This window comes from Coregonus clupeaformis, unplaced genomic scaffold (assembly GCF_020615455.1).
Source record: "Coregonus clupeaformis isolate EN_2021a unplaced genomic scaffold, ASM2061545v1 scaf1601, whole genome shotgun sequence".
NCBI lineage: Eukaryota > Metazoa > Chordata > Actinopteri > Salmoniformes > Salmonidae > Coregonus > Coregonus clupeaformis.
Genome location: NW_025535055.1, coordinates 102957 through 107850, shown reverse-complemented (window position 1 = coordinate 107850; position 4894 = coordinate 102957). Strand labels below are relative to the sequence as shown.

Here is a 4894-nt window from a genome sequence, read left to right as displayed (position 1 = left end):
TGAGCAAAGCAGTTATCCCCCAACAACAAATGCTCCTCGGACGCGGATGACGTGGAACTTCGATTAAGGCAGCCCCAGCACCTCTCTGATTCAGATGGGTTGGGTTAAATGAGGAAGACACATTTAGAGTGAATGCATTCAGCTGTGACTGACTAGATATGCCCTTTCCTTTCCCTTTTCATCCTAGTCCTCCTTTAAGACTCCATAATGTTTCATCATTAGATGCTACAGTCCTCCTTTAAGACTCCATAATGTTTCATCATTAGATGCTACAGTCCTCCTTTAAGACTCCATAATGTTTCATCATCAGATGCTACAGGCCTCCTTTAAGACTCCATAATGTTTTATCATTAGATGCTACAGCCCTCCTTTAAGACTCCATAATGTTTCATCATTAGATGCTACAGTCCTCCTTTAAGACTCCATAATGTTTCATCATTAGATGCTACAGTCCTCCTTTAAGACTCCATAATGTTTCATCATTAGATGCTACAGGCTACAAATCAACAATGGGTCATATTAATCTTTACCACTTGACCTGTAATATGAGCAGTATTTTAATTTAGTAAAAAAATGAATTACATTAATTTATTAATATTGAAAAACATAAAAATGAATATTGAAAATATAACATTTTAGATTATTTTTCTATATATTGTTGAACATAATATACTGTAAGGATATATCAGGTCCAGGATCTCTGCTAGTGTTACAGTTATGGGCCATTTTATAACCGGCCAATAGCAGACCACTCCACTTCCCATACGAGGCTGCTATGGTGGTGTGACCAGGGAGACGTAGGAGGCAGTTGGTCCAGAGGAGGCCGTGTTGGTGGTGACAGACGGGGGACGGGGGTGCATCGTGGTGGTGGTGGACAAAACCGCCGACAATGGCTTGGAGGAGCTGGTGTTTGTAATGGTGGGGTTGAGGGGCCAACGATGGTGTGGCCGGGAGAGTAGGCACGTGGCCTTCTTCTGCAGCTGGGGACTCCGGCGGCTCCTACAGGTGTTGCACACTGGGAGGCACTGGCAGTGGTGATGCACACTCAGCTCTCCCCCTGTCCAGGGTGTCCTGCCTCCCTTATGCTCAGGTTCTTGTGCCTCTTCCTGAACAATTCCCACCACCTCTTCCCCAGTGGTGGGATTGTTTCCCCTGGGTGCCGAAACCTACAATAGAATAGAATGTATAATTGTCCATCCAGGATGAAAATGTTTGTTTTGGCATCACCATACACATCCACATTTACATCACACACATTGAGAACAGTCAGTCCACCAATCTACATACATAGAACACCAAATACCTGCGTATTTTGTCGGGCGTATTTCATCAGCCTCTGTCTGGTGAAGGGGAACCCATGGCTGGCGCAGTAGATACAGTACTGCACCAGAGAATTTTCATCCTCTGGTGCAAGCAATGTGGGTTGTCCACGGCGAAAACCATGGGTCCCCGGCCGCTCAGCCTGTACGCCAGGGTCTGCCGAGGTACACCATGTACCTTGGTAGATAAGAAAATAAAACTGTTACTAGCAGATAAAATTCACATACACATGGTAATCTCCTAAAAAACAAAAGATGCCTAACCTTGGCAGCATGGCGGATAGCCATCCCTGCCCCGCAGTCCTCCATGGCATGGAACATATCCACCTCACTCCACTGCTTCCTCTTGACTTTCTCCATGCTGTGGTGGTAAATACATGTAGCTAAATAACTTGGCATACTATACACATTTTAGACAGATAACTCAATCTGAATATGTATAAACATTTACATTTCAGAGCTAAGGCATTGAAAGGTGATGAAAGTTTTCACATTAACTGAAAATGTACCCACGTTTTTTGTTTGATGTTATCTGTAATGAAAATGAGTGTCCCAATTAGTTTCATATTGATGCATACATTGTAAAATTTGACTAAATACTGCCTCTATGTAGCTGTTGTAAGATGAAACATAGCCAACAGTGATAGGTGTCAAAAAGTTAATGGTTCAAAATTCCAAATACATTTTTGCAGATTGTGCAAAACGCCTCCGTCAGAGGACTCCAATTCTGAAAAGGTAAAGCTTGACAACATTCAGCTGTTTTCGTGATATGTATTATCTAACGCTTACAATTTCTTTCCTTTTTGCTGTCTTAGCAGTTCTATCAACATTTAGCAACTAAGCTAGTAACATTAGAAAATGCGTTAGCTATATTTCAGAGGTAAAAAGTTGGATATTAAATGATGTGTGGTCTGTCGCTGCCGTCAAATTTTACAATATGCAAACCGAACTTAACTTACAAAAATAGCAATGAAAATCGGTGGTCAGCTAGCTAGAAGGGTGTCGTTAGTCGCAAAACGTACAGTTATTTTCCAGTCCATTTAAACGTCGAACTCGAGGTGATTTAGTCCTCCAACCACTAGAGTGTCCGAGTTAGGGGGTGTCCGATGTTGGGGAAAAATTAGCTAATGTTTTTAGGAAATGTTTTTGTAAAACATGCACCTTATATTGGATCATCTTGAAACGTTCTCTCTAAATCTAACTTTCATCAAGGTTTTATATAGTCTATTGGTTTCTCTCTTTTCATTGGCAGAATCCTTTTTCAGTGTTATGATATTCATAACATCCATATCCACCAGTCTATCTTCATGTCAACTAACAGAACTCTGCTGGTTGTCCTGGTAACAGATACCAGTGGGCAGATCTATTTTATTTGTTCAAACTAAACTACAGCACTTACTTTGATGAGTCAAATCTGCTCCTTTCTTCTCTTCTCCTCCTCTCACAGTTCCACTCAGCCCCGTTGTTTTCCTGCAGTCCACCAGCCGCACAGACAACCTTTTCAGACCCAGCAGTAAGGTGCTGCACTGGGAGAGGTACGACACGGGGACTCTGGGAGGGAGGAAGGGCTAGTGTTGTCCTGGTAACCATATAGAGGGGACACAGACACATATCATTATGGATGCTGATGTCACTGTTGTCATAAAGTGCTTTACAGAAACCCAGACCCCGATAGAGCAAGCTGTATGCTAGACCAGACCAAGCTGTACCATCTGGTGTTCTGATCTGGAGAGACTCTTCTCTGCCTCGTCAGCATCAGGATGTTGTTGAGGCTCCCCAGAGGATCCATGATAGTCATGTCTCTCTCCTGTGTGAACGAGAACATCAAACAGATGGTAAACTTATGACCATCTATTACAATCACAGGGTCTTACAAGAGGCATTAATATATCTAAACTGGGCCTAAAACGGTCACTTTCATCATGATTTTATAAAATATTGTTTATGATGCAAATGTGAAAAGGTAGTTCCACAAATTGGGTGCCTTTTGCGTCCCTTTGATATTTTAAGTAGAAATTAAGCACCAATATTGAATTTGAAAAGCCTGTTATATTAGATGAGGTGCACTTTAATGTAGACCACATGGAGAATTCATTAAAGCTAATTTAAAAGTCCCAAAAATATATGTACCAATTGCAGATTGAACCTTTAACAATTTATACAGTACTGAACAACATATTGAAGTATATAACTTCAGTAGAATGCCCCTTAAAAACCACACATTAGTTCAAGAACTGCATAGTTTGTGCCCCTGTTTTTAAGACAGTACTCACTGGTGTTAATCGGATATTCTGTCTCCTCCTCCTGCTCTTTCACTCCAAAAACGTCTTCCTTCTTCACCTTTATTGAGATACCATCCTCTTCCTCTCTAAAAGGTTCTTCCTCTTTTTTCACTATTACATCCTCCTCTTCTTCTTTCAATACACCAGCGTCCTCTTCCTCCTTTTTCATTCTGAAAGCTTCAACCTCCTCCTCTTCCACTGTGACAGCCTCTATCCCCTCTTCCTCTTTCACTCCAAACGGACCTTTCTCTTCTTTCAGTGTAATAGCCTCCTCTTCCTCCTTTATCATTCTGAAAGCTTCTTCCTCTCCTTTCACTGTAACATCCTCCTCTTCTTGTTTCACGGCAATGTTCAGCCCCAGAGCTTCTTTCTCCATAGACCAGACCTCCTCTTTTTTTAGCAGGGGAGGGGTAGTTTAGTGAGCTCATGGTCAGGGATGTAAGCTAGTTAGCTAGCTAGTTAGCATTAGCGACTAGCCTAGTGCTAGGCTCAGTATCAATCTTTAACAAGTTTGCAAATCAGTTTAAAGTTACCCAGTAGATAATGTTACGTCAACAGAAATGTGTTTAAAACACTGAGATTAGCTAATGTACATAAACATGGTCTAAAGCGTCAATCTTTCGGGTTTATGTTGGCTAGCAAGCTACTGAGGTGGTTAAAAGAGTAGCCGTGTGGTTGTTGCTGAAGAAGTGTCCCGTCCAGTCTATTATACGTCACGCAAGTATCATCACCTGAAAGACTCACATCGCCATCTGCTGACTGGAGTGGGTAACGCAGTTTGGAAACAATATTTACTACATCGTTCATATTGGTAAAGAATGTCGTAATAATTTAACAATAATCTGATATATTTTCTCCTACGTCTTACAAATAATACTTTCCTGTACACAGACGCAGAAGCTTAATATTAATATTTAGATTTAGGTTCCTGTCTCTCCATTGGGATTCTCTGCCTCTGACCCTATTTCAGGGGCTGTTTCCCTGGCTTACTGGTGCTTTCCATGCCGTCCCTAGGAGGGGTGCATCACTTGAGTGGGTTGAGTCACTGACGTTATCTTCCTGTCCGGTTTGTTGCTCCCTCGGGCTCGTGCAGTGGAGGAGATCTTCATGGGCTATACTCAGCCTTGTCTCAGGGTAGTAAGTTGGTGGTCTGTTGATATCCCTCTGGTGGTGTGGGGGCTGTGCTTTGGCAAAGTGGGTGGGGTTATATCCTGCCTGGTTGGCCCTGTCTGGGGGTATCATCAGACGGGGCCACAGTGTCTCCCAAACCTCCCTGTCTCAGCCTCCAGTATC

General features: G+C 42.4%; 1 long non-coding RNA gene across 1 annotated transcript; it reads right to left on the bottom strand.

The window, feature by feature from the left end:
• Positions 1–1656: 1656 nt before the first annotated feature.
• On the bottom strand, positions 1657–2814 carry LOC123487287. The gene is made up of 3 exons (XR_006659710.1): positions 2719–2814; positions 1833–1851; positions 1657–1680 (listed from the first exon to the last, which is right to left on the bottom strand). It is a non-coding gene; the product is annotated as an uncharacterized LOC123487287 (long non-coding RNA).
• Between the last annotated feature and the right edge of the window lie 2080 nt (positions 2815–4894).